Source organism: Balaenoptera physalus (assembly GCF_965194825.1).
Source record: "Balaenoptera physalus genome assembly, chromosome: 2".
Taxonomy (NCBI): Eukaryota; Metazoa; Chordata; class Mammalia; order Artiodactyla; family Balaenopteridae; genus Balaenoptera; species Balaenoptera physalus.
This window is the reverse complement of record NC_138883.1, coordinates 35983682-36005607: the sequence shown is the minus strand read 5'-3', so window position 1 is coordinate 36005607 and position 21926 is coordinate 35983682.

Sequence of the window (21926 nt, the reverse complement as noted above, 5' to 3'; positions counted from 1 at the left end):
TGATAATTGATTGATTGTTGTGGGAAAAGGAGCAAAGATGAAGCCGAGGTCACCAGCCTGGGAAACTAGAAGACTGATGGAGCAATTAACCAAAATAGTAAACCAAGTGCAGGAACAGTTTGGGGAGGCTGAATCAGGGTTGAGGTGCTAGATAGAGATGTAGGTAATATGGAGCTAGAGGACAGGAAATTAAGACTATTTCACTAGTCCTATAGCGGTGTTATTTTCTTCTATATCTGTAATACCTAACTCTATGCTTAACACACAGTAGGCTCTCAATAAATGAATGATCTCAATTGGAGAGTGATCTCCATGAGTGTGATAGCTGAAACCTAAGGAGAGGCTTCTCACAAAAAGAACAGAGTTTGCGGGCAGAACTACAAGGAACCTGCATGCACATTTAGGGATGAGACATCTAGGGACATGAGCCAGCGAGGAGAAAAGAGCAGAGCAATAGAGAAGGAAGGCAATGCTGGGTGAACAAGGTCAAGACAAAGGAGAGTTTTGAGATAGAGGAGTGGTCAATAGAACAGGTTGAAGATGCAAGAGGGGGATTGTAGCAGCTGCCATAGCAAAGTACCACAGGCTGGGTGGCTTAAAAAAGAAATTTACTCTCTCACAGTTCTGAAATGAGAAGTCCAAAATCAAAATGTGGGCAGAGCCATGCTCCCTCTGAAGCCTCTAGGAGAGGATCCTTCCTTGTCTCTTCCAGCTCCTGGTGGCCCCAGGTATTCCTTGGACATCTCTGTCTCTGCCCCCATCATCACATGAGAGATGGGAGTCTTCTCCCTGTGTGTCTCTGTGTCTTCATGTTGTTCTCTTATAAGGACACCAGTCATATTGGATTAAGGGCCACCCTACTCCAGTATGACCTCATCTTAACTAATTTTATCTGCAGATTAGGCCACATACTGAGGTATTAGAGATTAGGGCTTCAACGTATATTTTGGGTGGACATAATTCAACCCCAAACAAGGACCAAACACAGACTGTTGGGTTTAGCAGTTAGGAGGTGGCTGGTAAGGTTTGTGAGAAGGCTATTTGGCTCAAAAAGTGAGGATGGAGTCCTCCAGATGTCAGGAGGATAATGAGTGAAGGGTAGAGGGAAAACAAAAAGTGTGGCAATGAGTAGAAAGTGAGGGGGAGTTGTGAGGGGCAACTGTTCAGATGTCTCTTCTATGTGTGATTTTTCCTTTTCTGCAGGTACAGGGGATGGCCGTGTGTTCTGAGGAAGGTTTTGGTTTCATGCCACCAACTTTCATTCCGTGACTCAGTGGTCCTTCCCCAGCAACGTGTGCTGCCTGGCAGGGCTGCGAGTCTTGACAGCAGAGCCTCTTTACTCAAGATCTTAGTGGCCAAAAATTGGTTCCCATTTTGCTTCAAACAACTTTTCTCATCAAACCAGATCACCTGGATGTTTACACAGGTATTTGTAGTTGGGATTTCTTTATCTCTGGAGCCAGCCCCTGAAATGGGGACAAGACCACCTGTCTGACTTGGTCCCACTTTCAGGTAGAAAAAGAACTGGGTGATAAGAAGGCATTGGAGAAGAACATACTAATAACCAGAATGCACTACTGCATGAGTTAAACCAAATGATTAACAAATATGAGACTGCAGATTTCTTAATTAATTCAGGATCAGCAATTGAAAATTATGACCCACTCAAGACAACAATGAGGCCATATTGATAACTCAGACTTCCCGCAAATTTCAGGAACCCAGCTCCCTGCTTATCCACAGGCACAGTCTGAGCTTTGCCCATGTTCCTGAGTGTGTGTGGCAGCAGCCAGACTCCTGGTGGTCTCCTGGACAATCCTCAGGAAACTCCATAAATTGCTCATTTTAGTTCAAAAATATCCACCTTTGACTTTTTGACAATTTTTAATTGCATTCTTGGTATGTTATTAAGAATGAGCTCATATTCATATACAAAAATGCACCTGGTATAGTGACCGACACATAACTTGGTCATCAAATGGTTCCTAATATTATCAGACTGACGTAAGTTCAAGAGGGCTCGTTGGGAAATAAAATCATGCAGTCAGCTCTAAGATGAAGCCAGAGCCTCAGCCACTAAGGTTTTCCTACAGGATTAAGCTAGTTGTTCCTGTCTCTTGTGTTCCCTAGAATGGATGCTCTCCTAGGACACTTCTTAATAGACTTAATAAGCCCACTCCATGAGTTAGACATGACTTAACCTCAGGCTTTGGACCCAGCTGAGTCTTCCCACCCCAGCTATGCTTTTAATGGATTGGGGAACCTTCTGAACAATGGAGATAGGGATAGGGGAGGGGGATGTGGGGAAAGGAGAGCACAGGAGTCTCCTGCCTCAGTGAACGCCATTCAGTGGCCCAGCATCTGAGAATTTCTCCCCTGCTTTATTAAAGTGACTTCCCCAAGAGCAGCTACACATGGAGTCATCTAGATTAGCTGAGTGTTGCCTAGTGAGACAGCTATTTTTCTAGATAGCCATTTAGTAAAGCAAAGGGAAGGCTACCCTTTGAAAACATTCCCCAGTGGATCTTTTGGAAGTTGCAGAGATGGCTGAACTCTCAGCCTAAAGAAAACCAGAACTGCTACCTGCAAGACCACTCCATTTTTCTTCCTTTCCTCTCCATATCTCCTGGGTCCTTTAATGCCTTGTGGAGCCAAATTTGTTCAGATTATAAAGGCAGCAAACAGCAAGATTTATTCTAGGACTTGGAGGGAGGACTCCTTTGTAATCTATGACCCAGCTGTGGTAGCCCCAGGTTGCAGGTGAATCTGCTCCAACCCTCTTTTTCTTCTCCTGCAAACTGGACTCATTCTGCAAGAAGGGGGTGCAAAGAAATTCACCAGGGTTGCACAGTGCACCCAGGATCTGTGGAAGATATCTGAGAAGCTTGGATTCTGAATGTATCTCAATAGCTCTCAGTTCTCACTAGCCAGCTATCCAGTCCTGATATGTGTTTGTGAGCGTGTATGTGTGTGTTTGTAGAGATACTGTTTACCTAAAATCCTAATGTGTGGTAGCAAAAGTCAAATTCTGGATGAAATCTGAGGGGGAATACCAGCTCAAGTCACACTACCATATCCAAAACAAGTAATCAAATCATGAGCACATAAAATAAAAATTGGAGGCAGAGAGAGAACCAGATGGAGACTGAAAACGCAGAGAGAACAAAGAGAGTCAGAACACATGAGATAAATGCAGGTTTGGAGTTGTCCTAGAACCATAGCAATGCAACCAGCTCATGTTTTATGTGCTTGTAAGATGTGATTTTGTAGACAGCTCAGATTTGTGGAAGTGGCCCAGCTGACAGACTCTGTTCAACAAGCTGAAATTAAAAATACTCAAACCCACTGCATCTCTATCCCCTGTAAGCTATATCAACCTCTGGCCTTGCCCTTCTCCTTGTCAACTTGGCCCAGCTTTTCTGAAGTTGGTTTTTTGGGGGTTTTTTTTGGTAATAATTTTACCTGACTATATCAGTACTGGATATCACCATGGATGATGAGAGTACATTATTTCCTAGATCTACTCTTCTCTGGCTACCTGCAGAAGCAGATGTACGACCACCCAAAATTTGGTCAGATGTGGAAACTGACAGTGGCCTCACATACCAAGAGGAATGAGAAGGTTTGGATTACACAACTGAGGTCTCTGAGGGGAGCAGGGCAGGCCCAGGAAGGTCTGAAATAGCTGAGAGCAAGGAAAGGAGATGGATCAGGGTTTTTGTTGTGGTCGGGAGGTAGGGCCAAGATGAGTGTTCCCGGGCAGGCACAGCTGGCTGGGCTTGACTCTCCACCCTCGCCAAAGGAGGGAGTACCCAGGTTTTCTTATCAGCTGCTGTGGGCATGAGGGGTAAGGCTTAAAAGCTATCAGCAGCCAAACATCAAAAATTGGGGTCAGACTCCTCATTACATATTCCTTTGCCATGACAATGGCCTCTCCACTGGTATGAGATGGCGGCCCAGCTTTCTGCCTTTAAAGTGTTGACTCATGTTTCTTGACTTCCCACCCTAGTGCCCCACTGCTCCCCAGCAAGTCATTCCCCCTTGTGTGGTCTTCTCCCCAACTTCAGCTCCACCCTTATGCTTCCCTTCCTCCCAGCCTGGGTCCTGCCCCATCCCTCCTCCTAATGCACGACCAGCATGGTGCCCATACTGACTCCACTTTACAGACAGTAGTTAACTGGGGGAGAGACCTTCCCACTGATCACAAAGGGTCCATGATTAGGAGGAAGTAAAAGGATTTTATTTTTTGATGATTAAAAAAAAGGGAAACAGAAAAGTAGAAAAGGAGTGAGGAGTGCCCAGGGGAAAGTAGATGTCTCTATGAATGGAGACAGAATTAGACTGTGTCCTCTGTTCTCACTGCCCTGAATGATCAAAGGTCTCTGTTGCCCCAGGAGAGTTCTGCTTCCCATGGACCATTCTATCTGATGCCCCCATGATGAAGCCTGGAGGAACAGGGTGGAGGAAAAGCCAGGGCTGTTAAATTCCAACCGCTGGCTCTTCAGGTCTCTTATGCCTAGCACTCTGATTTGGTTCTTTGTCTAAAGGAAGCTGGTCGATGGCCAGGTTTTTTTTTTTTCCTCCCTGACAGAAACAAGCTTAGAAAACTCTCCCCTACTGAGGGCTTTAATTGGCATTCTGTTTTGTGTACATGCGTGAAGACATTCTTCTGCCTTCTTTGTAAATACTTTCCTTTTCTCTAGAGTAGAGAGATGGCCTCAAGCTTTAGAATAGATTTTACATGCAGAGAAGGGAATGCAAATGATTTTGCGAGACTCTTCTCTGTTGGCTTGCGACACAAAGACATGGTCTCCTCACCCTGAGCATCTCACCAGCTAATATTGGCTGCTTCGTCAGTTGAGGTGAAAGAAGTAGAGGGAGACCCTAAAGTCATCAAGTCCCTAGCTGATTTTCTCATTTTAAGACTTTCTCTTTTCTTTGTACTTGTCCTTTTCCTGTCACCATTTATACTTCTGTGGGGTTTAACTTTTTCCTTCATGTCTTTTTCGGTTTCCCTATTTTTATGTCCAGAATAGCTGAGTTTACCTGTTTTCAGATTTTATGTTCCCCAGTGGATTCTGATAAACTGGTGAGGAAGGTTTAGGAAATAAGCCCTCTGTTGGCATAATTACAACATGTCATGGTGCTCTTAAAAGACACACCACACACACACACAATTATCTAAAACTTGACTCTGGCTAAAAATATCTCTCTGGCATCAGGTGATAGTCACAGGACAGCAGGCATGAGTGAGATAGGTAGTCTTAGAGGCCAGAGAGAGGTTTGGTATTAAAGTGGTGCTGAAGATGGAGTTTTGGCCAGAGCACCCAGGAATACTTGAAGCCTGCCCACGTTAATTACTCCTCCCCGCAGGCGAGGTCTGCAAGGGAAATATACGAACAGGACAATGGCTGGCCAAGCAGATACTTCATGACAGCTGGGGCTGTTATTCTAGGACCTCAGACTGAACTTAAGGGAGCTGGATTAGGTCCTGGTCCTTTGTCCCAGGCTAGAGAATTAAATGACTTCATTATCCTCCAAACCATACCCAACAGCAACAGAGAATATGAAACCAGAGAAAGAGCAAGAAACAGCCAAATCAATGCCCTGAACTCTGGCCAACCAGACCCATGTGCTTCTCGGCAGGGAGTAAAGAGGAGGAGTTGAAAGTGGTCCTATATAGCTTCCAGCTGAAGACCATAAAAGAAGCATCTTGAAGGCTTAGTGTCCCTTTTTTTTTTAATTTTTAAAATTTATTTTTGGCTCTGTTGGGTCTTCATTGCTGCATGCGAGCTTTTCTCTAGTTGTGGCGAGCGGGGGCTACTCTTCGTTGCGGTGTGCGGGCTTCTCATTGCGGTGGCTTCTCTTGTTGCAGAGCATGGGCTCTAGGCACACGGGCTTCAGTAGTTGTGTCGCACGGGCTTTGCTGCTCCGTGGCGTGTGCGATCTTCCCGGACCAGGGCTCGAACCCATGTCCCCTGCATTGGCAGGCAGATTCTTAGCCACTGCGCCACAAGGGAAGTCCCAAGGCTTGGTGCCCCTTAAGGGAAAAAACTTGTCACTCTTTTCATCGAAGCCCTCAGCCACTTCTTGTCCCCCTCTGTCCCATCTCTCAATCTAACTCTAAATTTGGGCTTCAAGTCTAACATTTAACCCAAGCCCTCTCACTATAATAATTGCTTCTGGACCTACCGCTATGCTCCCCTGTCCTGCTATGTCTTCCCTTCATTTCAGAGAGAGTGTTTTCTCTAAGAAACCTCCCCAAATCTACCAGGAGGTATCTGTCCTCTCCTTGTCCTGACAATTATATATCCCTTCAGGATCTACATATGTTGAGCCACATTCACTCCTGGGCACACTCACATTCTGTTTGGTACTATAACCCCCCACCCCCCATGTGGGGAAGAGTGGCATCTTTTCTGTGTTCTGCAGCCCTCTCTCCATTGCTCACATATTAGTCAGTTGTCACCAGGTTATGCTGTGGTAACAAATATCCCCAATATCTCAATGTCATATAACAACCAATGCTTATTTTTCACTCCTGTACATGCCAGCTGGAAGCTTATGTTTTTCTTCATTCTGGGAGCCAGGATGAAGGAGCATCCCCTAATAGAGTCTTATGGCAGATGGAAAGGAACTATGTGATGGCTCTTGAAACTTCTGCTTGGAAGTGGCGTGTGGCACATTGCAAATGCTCACACTCTATTGGCCAAAAAGTCATTTGGCCAATCACTATGTCAATGGAGTGAGAAACTATATCCTTGTATAGGGAGAGGAGAGTGAATAATTGGGAACAATCATAGTCTATCATCTCAGTTCACAACTAGGATTGAGCAGTCAGGTGCCTTTTGAGTGACAACCTACTGGTAAGCCCAGTAATTGGCATCAATAAGACATTCATTATTTCTCATTGGAAGATTTGTCTGAAGTTCACCTCTAACAGTTGAAGACATACTTTTCTTCCCAGATTCTCCAAAATACATGAATCATTTCCTGGTCCTCCTAAACAAACGCTCCTACACACAATGTAACTTTTTCTCAGAGATTTGGGGTCATAGTTATGACCATCAGCTTGGGCTTTGTTACAATGTAATAATACTCCTAGGAACTACTAGTAAGTATAAGTATAGGGACTACTAATAAGTAATATAATAATACTCATAGGGACTACTAATAAGTTGTGTGCCTCTGTTTTAAGCAGTCCCAGGCCACTCTGCATTTGGAGCCCAAGCCTCTATCTTGTCTTTTCCCATCAAATAGGCTCTCAGCTTGATAATGAGAGCAAATCTTCCTCCAGCCCTTGTTACTCAGTAGCATCAGAATCACCTGGGAACTACTAGTGATTCAGAATCAGGCCCCACCCCAGGCCTTCTCCATTGGGTTCTGCATTTTAGTAAGTTCCCCAGGTGCTAAACCTGCACATTAACATTGGAGAAGCAGCCCAGCGATTCTTAACTTTAGCTTGCACGTTGGTGTTATCTGGGGAGCATTAAAATATTGATGCTGGGACCCCAGCCCCAGCTCTTTGACGTGATTGGTCTGGGATGTGGTGAGGCCGCTGGGGGTTTAAGAACTCCCCAGTGATTCTCATATGCAGCCAGGGATGAGAACGCTGCCATCTGGCTACTTTCTCCTAGCTGCTTGAACCTGCTGGTTGAGTGGTCAGAGATGCAAACTTATTCACAGTTGTGCAACTGTGTTACTGACCATTAGAATGAACAAGGGCTGGAGGAGGTCGACCTTACTGAAATAGTAATAGTCCTGGTTATAAGGAGCTTCAGTGGGCTGGGAACATTATCTCTAATCCTTACCACATCCTTTTACCAAGATTTAAATTTAAGAAATTGAGCCTCAAAGAAGGTGAGCAACTTTTCCAAGATCACACAGCTACCTGGTAGAAATCGGATTTAAATTCACCTCTGCCTTCAAAGCAGGGACTTTTTCTTCCAAACCCTGGGAACTTTTGCTCCCAACCTGTGTGAGCTGTGATGATTGGACCTTGGAACACTACTATAGCTGCTAATAGGCCCTTGTCACTGTCTTCTAGAGCAGTTGGGGTTGGGGTCTTGTTGGGCAAGGTTATCAGGTAAGAAATCACACCCCCAGATAAGTGATTGTATATGATGCCTGACAGCTCCTCAAAGTGTGCCATTTCACAGAGGGGTCAATTGGATCAGCAGGAGGACAGTTACATGGTTCAAACAAATAACATGGTAGAAACCGATCAGTGCAGAGAAACTGCATGACTCCCCAGGAGAGGAGAGGACCATGCCTGGACTGAAGAATGCTTCCCCCGTGTCAACTTCTTAATTGTGAGGACATTACAGGACCACACACACAGGGAGCATTCTCTCATGTGATCTTCACCACATCCTATTGAATTTGATATTAATTTTGCCCATTTTATACATGTAGAAATGGAGGCTGGGAAATAAATTTGCCTAATACTAGACTGTTAATTAAAAGTAGAGCTAGCATGGAAATCTCTGGTCAAAGCCTGTGCAATATCATCCACATTTTATGACTTCTTAATTTCTTAAGTGCACCATCCTGCCAGTTGGGTGCCATCTGGTTCACTACCTGCTGTGCAACAAGTTTGGGACAAATTACTCAGCATCTTGACATGTGGTAAGGGATAGCTTTTTGTAGAAAAGGAAAGAGCTCCAGGCAAACAGAAGAAGAGAAAAAAAAACAAGCTTCCATCAACCATTAATCCACCTGAGATCTGCTGGTACCAGGGGACCCTGCTCCTCTGCTGTTTCTGCCTTTTCATAGATCATAGATGAGAAATGACCTTGCTAATTGGAGAACAAACAGGCAGTGCAGCACCAGGCAGTCTGGGTTTGGATTTGTTTACAGAAGTTGTCTAGGAATCCAACTGCCCAAAACCTGAAAACCTGGGGCTCTTGGGATGTCACAGACCCCCTTCTGGTGCAAGGAAGCCCTTGGTGTCCTGGGAAGCTGCACTTAGGGTCAGGTGCTCCACTGGGGAGAAGCAACACCCATCCCAGCATGGTTAGTTCATTTTCTGGGTCAATTTTGGAGAGGACACCCATGGGAATAATGAAATTTGAGTCATAAATAGCAATGTGGGCAGGCAGCACTGGATATGCCCTGCAATCCGCAGAGATAACTGACCGTGAGGAAAGAAGGGGAGGGAAAGGACACAGCTCTGAGGTGCAGAGAGCTCTGTCTCCTTCTTATTTTGGGCCTCCTGCTTCGATCATCTATTTTGCCTGGGTGGTGGGGTTGGCAAGAGGAAAGTCAGGCAAAAAATAAGCTGATCTCAGACCAGAGAGGTCAAGGGGGTGGGGTCCATTTGCTGAGAATGGAAGGGAAGCTTGAAGCTGGTAGAAATCTTCAAGCATCTCTATCTCATATTTTTGCTTTCTCTAAAGTTCAGTGTTCTGGGAAAAGCCCTCATTTCTCTGAACAACCAGATTTCAACTAAGTTTTCTCCTTCTTCCCCCTTTCTTAGGAACCCACCAATGAATATGCTCCCATAATTCACAACCTCCTTAACCTTTCTTATCCTTACCCATCCCTCCATCCTCACCAGCCCAGGAATTATTTAACCGGCTAATATATTCTCCCCAATTTTTCACCTATGACATGAATCCCATCTTGTTTCCCGGGGCTCAGGCTTTTAAATTTCAAAAGTCTGAAAGAGTCCTTGCTTGTTCCCCTTTCTGCTTTCTGCTATTACATCTCTTTCCCAAGAAAATGCAGAACGGCCTGACTGCCTCAGTGTAGGTTGGGTTAGAATCCATTGGATGAGAGGAGATGGGGGAAAGATCATCAGTTCATGTTTCAAAAGTATTATATTTATAAAATTTATAAAACTAAATCCATTCTTTCCTTGATCCCAGGCACTATCATACGCCCTTGTTAGGTGTTGGTGTGAGTGAGGAGAGGAGTGGAAGTAGGGAGACCCTGCTGTTAGCACAAGTCAGCGTGAACCATACTGAGGCCTCAGTCTGGAGGAAAACACTTCTCCATGTCTGGATTCTTACCTCCTGAGCCCTGGCCTAGGCCCTAAGGGAGCCTGTTCAGGTCAAAATACCCCATAGGAGTGAGGAGGAATGACTCCAAGAGAGAAAGTGACTTCTCCCCAACATCAGGGTACAGATGGGGAGACTACTTCTTTGGAGCACAGTCCCCAAGGCTCTAGAAAGGAGAATTCCTTCCTGAGATGCATACCTTGAGTTTAATGAATGTTTGCTTCATCCCTGCTGACTGCTCCAAGAGAAATGGACTCCAGACAGAGACCCTGCTCCCTATTTTGCAGACACATTTCCTGACCGCTCTCACGTGAGGGTTGAGCAATATATTCCTCCTTTCCTTTCCTTTTGTAATCCCTGATTTCAGTGGGGTGGGGGTGTGGCAGATTGAAGGAGAGGAAAAAGAAAAGGACGGTATTCTTGTGGCAAAGGGGCCACTGATGACTTGAAAGGCTTGTGAGACTTCGAATATGTATTACCCCTCAGCTGCTAAGTGAATGAATTCTTTAGATAAAAAGAACATTCACATTTGCCTGTTCTTCAGTTTGCTCTTGGGGTGGGGCTAATAGAAAAGTGGGACAGAAATGGGGGTGGGATATGGCATGTTCCTCCATCAAAAATGGGGTGCTTTATAACTCTGGAATTCCTGAACTATTTTCTCATGGGAAAGGTGAATTTGTAATGTCCCCAACCACTTCCTCTTCCTGTATTTATGATGTTAATCGGTGGCACAAGGGTCTACAGGAGTACCCAAGGGTGGAACCTTGGAAATTATCCTTTCTTCTCCCTCACCTACAACTCACATGCCCGGTTAGACAAGTCATGTTGATTCGTGCTCCAAACTGAACCTCAAGAATCTATTCCCTCCAGTCCCAGCTCACTGCCCCGTCTTAGTCTAAAACAGGTGCTTTCCTCTGTGGCATGCTGGAGTATCTTAAGTAGTTCCCTGCCTTGAACTTCTCTTGTCTTCCAAGCCATACTGTCAAAGACTCATCTTTCTAATGCACATCTGTTCATGTCACTCCTTTGCTTACAAACTTTTACTTCATGCCTTTTTCCCTATGAGGTAAAGTCTAACCCCCTTGATACGGCACACAGTGCTTTTCATACGCTGACCCCTCGTCCCAGCTCTAGCTTCAGTTTCTGGGGTACCTTCCCTTTTCCCCCTTCAGGCTGGCTCTGAGCTTCCAGAGAAGTTTACTCAACTACTATTCTTTCCTGTTTCATAATTTTTTATTTAAACGTGTTTTCCCTACTGGACGTATTTTCTCTATTGGCAAGGACTATGCTAGATACATAGTGGATATTTGGTTAAGTTCAAATGATTGATTGATTGAATCTGTATGACAACCCAAGTTCCAAAGACACAAGAAATTTTTTCCTTTTTTCTTAGATCAGCAGCTGTGCTCAGGCAGTCCCTAATGCTTCTCCTACTTTCCCTTTTTCTAGTCTCTCTACCCTTTCCTTTAGCTACCAATCACTCCCCTGACCTCTCACCGTGATTCTCTTGCTTCCTGGCCCCTAAGATGACACTTTCCTCTGGGAGAGTACCCACCCGCCTCCTACCTAGAGGGAATGTCAGGAAGATAAAGCAGGGCCCACCCCCCAGGGGAGAGGTGGTTCTGCACATCTGTCTGCCCATTTGCAGCCAAACCTAAATATAAACCACCGCTGCCAAGGAGGAGGCTGGAAACCGTTCAAGTGGAATCAGATCCAGAGACAACAGAATAGAGACAGAAGAAAGAGACGTCAGTTTCAGACCCAGAGTCCCCAAGGCCAGGCCTTGCGTGGAGGCTATTCCTAACGTTTTCCACACAGGTGGAGAAGAGAAGGCCGTTATAGGGAGGAGTTGTGAGGTCACTGCAGGATACGACCAGAGATAATTCAGGGGGCATCGTCGGGGGCAGGGGCAGAGGGAACACACAGTGGACAGATTCCACCCCAAGCACAGAAGATGTAGCCCAGGGCACAGGCAAGAGATGTTTCGGGTTGGGTTGAATTGAATGGCTGGGGAGCAGGTTGTAATTATTAATGATGTCAGGACTCTGCTTTTCAGCAGTTGTGACTCTAGGTTGCTGAGGTAACTTCAAATGAACCCAAGTTTTAGGAGGAATCTTGTGGAATCTTAGGTGGGATCTGTGAAGGGAATGGTGCCTGTCATACCAAAGGAGGGAGGATATGGGAGTTTCCCATCTCGCTCCAGAGAGGACATTCTGTGAACGAGGTTTATGGAAGAAGAGGCAAAGTTCCTCCAGTTCAGCTGCCTCCAGATACATCCCCCATGTGGTGTGGCAGGGAAGGGGGACCTTACCAGGAAAGATGGGGTGAGTCAGCCTGCTGTTGAGACTCTCATTCTGTTCTCAGAGATGTCTGCTAACAAGGTCCCCTGGTGAGTTCATGGCCATCTTCAAACAAACGTGGAAGAATCTGGGCTTTTCCAGATAACATGGTTTGTGGGTTCTTCTCCAACATCCAGTACTGTTGGGTCAGCTCATTAGTACCTTGGTTTCTGAAGACTCTGAATATCACCTAGGGGAAAGATAAATGTTCTACCACAAGCAATGTGCAGCTTATCACTGGTAATTAAGAGATACGCTAATTCAAGAGATGAGGTAATTCAAGGTGTCAAGGGTCACATTGTTTAATTCCCCCGAATGCTTAAGTGGAGAGTCCAGAATCCCCTCCTCTCAGCATAATGCCTTTGAGATCATCCATGTTGTTGATGAATCAGTAGTTTCTCTCTTTTTAGTACAGAATATATTATTGTATGAATAATCTACAGTTTGTTTATCCATTCTCCTGTTGATGGACATTTGGGTTGCCAATTGGGAGCTGTTGTGAATAAAGTTGTAAGGACATTCTTATACAAATCTTTTTGTAGACATATGTTTTAATTTCTCTTGGGTAAATACATAGTCGAATTTCTGTGTCATAGGATAGGTGTATAATTGGAAACTATGAAACAGTTTTCCAAGTGATTGAACCATTTTGAACTCCCACCAATGATGTTTGAGAGTTCAGTTGCTCCAAATCTTCACCATCATTTTGAGAGGTCAGTCTTCTTAATTTTAGCCATTCTGGTGGAAATCTCATTGGGTTTTTCATTTGTATTGCCTTGATGACTAAGAATGTTGAACACTTTTTCATGTTGCTGTTGGATACTTTTCTTTGTGAAGTGTCCATTTATGTCTTTTGTTCATTTTTTTTTTTAAACTGGGCAGTTCTTCTGTTAGAATTGCCTGGCAACTCCATAAGTCTCAATCCCCCCTTATTCACACATCTGGGTTATTGGCCAAACCTTGTTCTCCCTCTGGTCATTTACCACTTAATAGTCCAGTCTGGGTTTTGTACGTGGTGGCAGAAGTGTTCCAAGAAGATGAAGGTGGAAGCCATTAGACCTCTTGAGGCTGAGCCTTTAGAAATATTGATTTGGCCAAAATGTTCGTTCGGTTTTCTCCATATGGTGGCTCACATAGCGCTTAGTTGTCTTTAACTTCATTCAAAACAAGTTTGTTAGACTGTATTGTGACAGCTGTCATATCAGCATGCATTTTAAAAAAACCATCAAAATGGGCAAATTTTTGTGTAGCCATTTTAATATTGAAGATGGAAGGAAAAAAAGCAACATTTTTAGCATATTATGCTTTATTATTTCAAGAAAGGTAAAAATGCAACTGAAACGCAAAAAAAGATTTGTGCAGTGTATGGAGAAGGTGCTGTGACTGATTGAACATGTCAAAAGTGGTTTGCAAAGTTTCGTGCTGGAGATTTCTCACTGGACGATGCTCCATGGTCAGGTAGACCAGTTGAAGTTAATAGCGATCAGATCGAGACACTAATTGAGAACAATCAACATTATACCACGCGGGAGATAGCCGACATACTCAAAATATCCAAATCAAGCACTGAAAATCATTTGCACCAGTTTGGTTATGTGAATCGCTTTGATGTTTGTGTTCCACATAAGTTAAGCAAAAAAAACCTTCTTGACGGTATTTCTGCATGTGATTCTCTACTGAAGCGTAATGAAAACATTCCGTTTTTAAAACAAATTGTCACGGGTGATGAAAAGTGGATACTGTCATGGGGCAAGTGAAATGAACCATCACCAACCACATCAAAGGCCAGTCTTCATCCAAAGAAGGTGATGTTGTGTACATGGTGGGATTGGAAGGGAGTCCTCTATTATGAGCTCCTTCCGAAAGCCAAATGATTGATTCCAGCAAGTACTGCTCTCAGTTAGACCAACTCAAAGCAGCACTTGATGAAAAGTGTCCGGAATTAGTCAACAGAAAACACATGATCTTCCATCAGGATAATGCAAGACCGCATGTTTCTTTGATGACCAGGCAAAAACTGTTACAGCTTGGCTGGGAAGTTCTGATTCATCAGTTGTATTCACCAGACATTGCACCTTCAGATTTCCATTGATTTTGGTCTTTACAAAATTCTCTTAATGGAAAAAATTTCAGTTCCCTGGAAGACTGTAAAAGGCACCTGGAACAGTTCTTTTCTCAAAATGATAAAAAGTTTTGGGAAGATGGAATTATGAAATTGCCTGAAAAATGGCAGAAGGTAGTGGAACAAAACAGTGAATACGTTGTTCAATAAAGTTCTTGACGAAAATGAAAAATGTGTCTTTTATTTTTACTTAAAAATTGAAGGAACTTTTGGCCAACCCGATACCACATCACTTTTGCTACACCCTGGGGTCAAAGCAAGTCACAAGGCCAGTCCAGGTTTCAAAGAGGGGAAAAGATACTCCAACTTTTGAAGAGAAGATCAGCAAAACTTGTCCTCTTATTTTTCAGTTTCTCACAACTTCCTATTGCACTTTGTATAACATTCAAATTACCTGTTTATGGCCTTGCATAATCTAGGTCCTGCCTCTCTCTCTGAAATAACCTATCGCCAATTTCTCTTTGGCTGACTACAAACAGTTGCTCTCACTTTAGGGCTTATTTGCTGTTCCCTGTGTCTGGAACACTCTTGGGTCAGATCTTTGCAAGGCTGAATTCCATTTTGTCTTTATGTTCAAATGTCAGCTCCTCAAAGAGGCATTCCCTGAGCACTTCTCCCAGTCACTCCTGAACACATTCCTCTGTTTTGTTTTCATACAGTACTTAGCAATGTCAAAAATTATCTTATTCATTCACTTACTATCTATCTTCTCACCAGAATTTAAAGACCATGAGAGCATAGCCATTAGTTCTCTATTTCACCTCTGTATCCCCAGTGCCTAGAATGATGGTAGTATCAAGTAGATGTTCAATAATGATTTGTTGAAGCAATTAACCTTTACAGCTTTGAAAATGCGTATCATCTTAGAAGACAGGACAAATGTGGGTGGAAAAGTGAATCTTAAAGTTAAAATTAAAAAAAGAAATCTGTAGGCTCTTTTCCTGTAATTAGGGTACATTGTCACCAAGTGGCAGTAAGTGCTTTAATCATTTTGTCAATCTACTGGGCAAATGCTTTTCCTTAGATTCAAATTGTGTTTGCCCAAGTCCAAAGTAACAGATTTATAATCACTTATTTTCTGCTTTATGATTATTCATTATTTAGAATACTTTTTTTAAATTGCTGACTTGAAACAATAATAAACAGTAAAGCTGTTTATTCTTAGAGAAACACTTTTTTCTCTGTGAATATATTACTTGTCATTAAATCTATTCTTTTCCCATATCTATATTCTGATTTAAATGTTTTGTTTTTTTTTAACTTTGACATGAATTCCACCATAGAGTCATTGTGCCTCAAGGCTGACCTGTGGAGCTGGGCCTTCAGGCTAGATTTACATTGCAAAGCTTTGTGGCTTCTCTCAGCTGCTAGCTCTACCCTCATTTAAAGCCTGCTGTTGACTTAGTTCCCTCTGTCTTTCAACTCCCCTTTTCTCAACACTAGCTCTTTTATTTCTCTTCCCTGTATCAGAATTAGGAAGAGAGAGAAAAGAACACCTATTCCTTTATCTTGGACACATGATTCTGCCCCAGATTCTTTCCAATACAAAGAAAGTAATTGTCCTTAAACAAGAGTCAAATATCTCCCTTCATTCAGTTTTCTCATTGGGAGTTCTTTAAACTAGTGATTATGTGCAATAGGATGTATCTTAGCGAAGCCAGAGCAATGATCCTGCAAGGGGCAGTTTATATAAACTGTTTTTGTGATAAGAGTTCTTTAGAAACTCTTTTTCTAAAGAAAGAGATAGAGCTCATAAGCAGAAAAATGAAGCAACATTTTGACAAAGTTCCTGATTGGGCATTTAAGCTTTTCTGCACAGATCCTCTGAAGGGTGCCAGACCCAAAGGCTGGACCTCATGAGTCAGCTGCAGGGATCCCACTGTGAGTCACGTTAAGATCTCTAGGACCACATCCTCTCCTTGGTTCACATTTCTTCATCAGGCATGCTAGGGATGTAATAAATGCTTACTGAATATTCTTCAGGGATGATCCAGACTCAGGGCATCCACATTACAGATGCTTAATCCAACGTAAAGGATAACATTTGTCTTCTTTCTATGGAAATGACCCATTCATATTTTTGCATATTGTGAACAAAATCTGATCACTCTGAGGTTAAATGTCTTTTAGTATATAAAATCAGAACTCATTAAGACAACGTTTATGTGTAATGAATGTTCATTGAATGAATGAAGGAAAATGAACATTCTGAGTTCATAGTCTATAAATATGTTAATTTACATCAGTGTTCTTTGACACGTTTGGATTTCATATCCCATTAGTTAAAAAAAAATAAACAACTCTCAAAATGTATATTATTTAAAGTTATTCAAATGTACTACTGTACCAATGCTTTATGTACATGAAAATATACACAAAATTATAAACTCTTAAAAGGGTAAGATAAAAAAGAAACAAAGCTTTTAAGTAATTATTTTATTTATTATTGGTAAAAATTTTATTCTCACCAAAATATTTTACACATTACTCATATTCTTGGTGAGAACAATGCAATTGAATATGATTTATGTTTTAAAATTTTGGTTTAGGATTTTGTGATGTAATCATTCAATGGTCGAGTTCTAAGTTTGATTTGTTTTCTTACTTGGTTTTAATTGCTGTCAGAGGATAAAAAAGCTACTTCATTGATCCAAATAGGTTTGTAACATTGGCCTCTCTTACTGAATCACAGTATTCATTATTCAATCATATTCACCAAATACGCAAAGGTTTTTGTGGAAATTCAGCTAATATCTTTTTGTATTCTCTGATATCAACCTCATTTTCTTACAAATGAATCAGAAGAGGCATTGGTGGAATATGGCTATGTTCTTATATTTTTATAAAATATGTTCAAAACTGACTATGTGAATGATTTTTAAATGCTAGAAAATTCAGTTTCTTAGTGTGAAAAGATGGAAGTTTTTATAGGTGGTACAATGCCATTTTCAACAGCAAAATCACATAATGATGAAACCAGTGCTCTCTCCATAGCACAAGTTTCTTTTGAGGAGCAGTTACTCTCTCACTCATTGGTAAGTTGACACTTTCACCCTAAGGGGCAGATTAGGTGTATGCGTGTATGTAGGTGTGTATGTATGTATGTATGTATGTATTTAATACCTGTTAGGTAGAATTCCGTTAATAGCTATTTTCATTGTTTGTTTATTTATTTATTTACTTATTTAATTGAAGTATAGTTGCTTTACAATGTTGTGTTAGTTTCTGGTGTACAGTAAAGCGATTCAGTTATACGTATGTACATATATTCTTTTCATATTCTTTTCCATTATAGTTTATTAGAAGATACTGAATATAGTTCCCTGTACTATAGAGTAGGACCTTGTTGTTTATTTTATATATAGTAGTTTGTATCTGCTAACCCTAAACTCCTAATTTATCCCTCCTCACTTGCCTTTCCTCTTTGGTAACCACGATTTTGTTTCCTATGTCTGTGAGGCTGTTTCTGTCTTGTAAATAAGTTCATTTGTATCATTTTTTAGATTCCACATATAAGTGATATCATATATTTGTCTTTGCCTGACTTACTTCACTCAGTATGATACTCTCTAGGTCCGTTCATGTTGCTGCAAATGGCATTATTTTATTCTTTTTTATGGCTGGGTAATATTCCATTGCATATATACTACCACATCTTCTTTATCCATTCATCTGTCAATAGACATTTAGGTTGCTTCCATGTCTTGGTTATTGTAAACAGTGCTGCAATGAACATTGGGGTGCATGTACCTTTCTGAATTAGAGTTTTTTCTGGATATATACCCAGGAGTGGGACTGTTGGATCACATGGTAACTCTATTTTTAGTTTTTTTAAGGAACCTCCATGCCGTTTTCCATAATGGCTGCACTAATTTACATTCCCACCAACAGGGTAGGAGGGTTCCTTTTTCTCCAGACCCTCTCCGGCATTTATCATTTGTAGACTTTTTGATGATGGCCATTCTGACTGGTTGAGGTGATACCTCATTGTAGTTTTGATTTGCATTTCTCTAATAATTAGCGATGTTGAGTATATTTACATGTACCTATTGGCCATTTGTATGTATTATTTGGAGAAATGTCCATTGAGGTCTTCTGCCCATTTTTTGATTGGGTTGTTTGTTTTCTTGTTATTGAGTTGCATGAGCTCTTTGTATATTTTGGAAATTAAGCCCTTGTTGGTCACGTCGTTTGCAAATACTTTCTCCCAGTCTGTAGGCTGATTTTTGTCTTGTTTATGGTTTCCTTTGTTGTGCAAAAGCTTATAAGTTTGATTAGGTCCCATTTGTTTATTTTTGCTTTTATTTCTATTGCCTTGGGAGACTAACCTAAGAAAAAAATTGCTACGATTTATGTCAGAGAATGTTTTGTCTATGTTCTCTTCTAGGAGTTTTATGGTGTCATGTCTTACATTTATGTCTTTAAGCCATTTTGAGTTTATTTTCGTGTATTTTATGAGGGAGTGTTCTAACTTCATTGATTTACATGTGGCTGTCCAATTTTCCCTAACGTTACTTGCTGAAGAGATTGTCTTTTCTCCATTGTATATTCTTGCCTCCTTTGTCAAAGGTTAATTGACTGTAAGTGTGTGGGTATTTGGCATTATTTAAAAGGTCAGAAATTTGCAGTTTTGCAAACGCACAATCAGCAGCACATCCTCATGTATGACAACTCTTAAGGACTTTGCCACAAGATAACCAGCAAACCTCGTTGCGGCACAAATGATTTGCATGATCACTCCACATGTCATCACAAAGTAATCTAAAGCTTTCCCTATATTGTAAATGATCCTATTTTTATAAACTAATACCACCTCTAACATTTTCTATTTCTTTATGCTCTCACAACTCAAAGAGTGGTTCACTGACCAGCAGCACCAGCATCGCCTGGGAGCTTTTAGAAATGAAGACTCTCGGGACAGGACAGACCTACTGAATCAGAATCTGCATTTTAACAAGACCCCAGGTGACTCTCACGCACACTTTCAGCCTTGAGAGCACTGCCCTGTGAAATTCTGGCTTCTAAGTTTTTGCTTCAGTAGCTTGCTTAGGAAAAATGAAGCGAATGAATTTCACACATGGGGCAAGTCTGTGGCCTGACTTCCAAATTTTTTTTTTTCCCCAATCAAACCACCTGCTCCTTTGGTGGTGACATTCACTCAATTTTCAAGAAGTCATTTTCTGTGGGGAATGCATTTTCTTTAGTGTCTCTTCCCCTTAGTGACTCACAAAAAAAATACTGTAGTTCTCTACACAATTATTAAAAAAGGACCTTAGTTGTACCATTAACTTAGACAACATCTGTATTTTCACCCTGAAGCATAACAGACTTCCTGATCGGTGTGATTTGTTCCATACTCATTTCTTATAACCTTCAACAATGTCTTCTATGCATCTTTTATTTGCTGATAAAGGAATCCATTTCAGTTTGCTCCATGCTCTTTTCCACATCTGTTTCAACCATTTTTACCACAGAAGGAAGAACATAGAAAGAAGATGTGTGGTCTTTTGCTTCTTCTAAGAAACCCTTAAAGATGCTTCTTTACTGCATGTAACATTTTAAAAAATATTGGATTGTGTATCACCTGACCTAAAATATTGATAAGGCTATTGGAGAGGTTGTATTATGTTCTGAATGCTTAACTTTTGGATACTCTACTACTCATGATGCCTTCCTACTCACATTCCATATAACGTCAGGTAAAAAACACACCTGGGGCAAATTAATGATAGTTAATGATAGTGGATGTAAATATGTATTATAAATAATCTTCATCATTTCCATTTTTAAAATTTGACTAGCTTTTCACCAGAAGAAATCAGATCACCTCTTTTCACCTCGCAGTGTGACTGACTCAGAGCTCATCCTTGTGGTGGGCTAATGGTCAGCTCGGCCATTTCTGCATTGTGCAAATCTTTCTACTGCTATTTCTTTGCAGGAAACTTTTAAAGCCCTGTGTCTGTTTTCTGAGAATTAGTTTAGTTAAAATTAGATACTCTATTTCCTCAATGCACCTACCAGGGAACACTTCACGCTACACTGAAATGAAAGAAGAGGGGGTGCCACGTGTAGACCCCTGATTTATGGAAGTGCAAGCTCCATGGGTGATAACCGTGTATGCCTCGGCCAGCTGTTTATAAAACTCACAGCAGCGTGCTTCAGTCCTACTTCTGAAGCAGAGGGAGGTGTTTGTAGAATGGTTCTGATTGCAAGTAGAGAGGAGGAGAAGGACAGGTGATTACCTTGGGGACATTTGAAGCAGATGGCAAGAGCGCCCCCTATCGCAGACTCACTTTCCTGCTCCCTGGAATCCCCGTCAGTGTGGCCCTGGGAAGCCAGACTTCGTCCATCCAGGAGCTCCTGTCTTGCCTGTCTAGGTGTAATATGGAAGTATCCCACAGCTGTCTTGCCCTCCCTTTCGCAAACATTCCTGTCTCCCCATACACACTCTGGAATTAAACTCCTTCACAGCCCAATATGCTTCTCTCATAAACAAGATTTGGAGAGAATATTTTTTCTTTCACCCAGGAGCAGATTCTACCTGCTCTGTTGAGGTGGTGGAGGGCGTTTCCCTCTACAAAAGCAACAAAGCTGACTTTGCTGTCATTAAGTTTTATAAGGTAATGCTGACCCTGTCATGAAGTGTTCTCCTCCAGACTGCTTTACTCATTAACCACAGTTGAGTGTTAACCTTTCCAGACACAAATAATACAGCAGCACCTTGGCCTGAATGGAAGACAGGAAATGGCCAGGGCTCTACTATGTTTTTCTCCCTTCGATACTTGCAAACTTCTTTTTCTTCTTGTGTTTGACAAAATGTCAAAACCGTATTTCTCTTTATCTGTGCTGAGAAATTCTTCATCCTGCCCTGAACCCATGCCCTCTGCCATTCAATTTTGCCACATGGGTGGGGTGACTTGACCCTGGGCTCAGACACGGGGCACACTTTGGCCAGAGGAGTATTAGCAGACCTGACAGGTAGAGGCTGCAAAGGGGTGTGGGCATCAGAGCTTGCTCCCTTGCTTCTCCACTTTCGCCGTGAGAAAGGCAAGCTGAGGCTAGCCCACAGGTCCCAGGAGGAGGCCAAGTGTCATGTGGAGCAGAGCTCAGTCACCCCGGTCACCACAGACTCATCCAGATGATCTGACAGCCCTGGAGTCTCAGACAGGTGAGTCCAACCAAGGTCGGGGGAGCCACTTAGCTGACCCCCAGTTGATTCCCAGAGTGGGAGCATAAACAGTGGTATATGTGCCTGGGTTTTCATGGTTGTTTGTCAACCAGCCCTAGGTCCGTCCTCTCTAAGGCCTGTCCCTCCCTCTGAGCTCTGGACCCAGGCATGTCCCCTTGTCAGGGACCCTCTCTAATGATCACCTCCTCTGACACCTATTTCTTGAACGTTTTCTTCCTCATTGGCAGTTTCTCATCAGCATTTGAATCTTCTCAAGTCCCTCCTATCACTGCGTT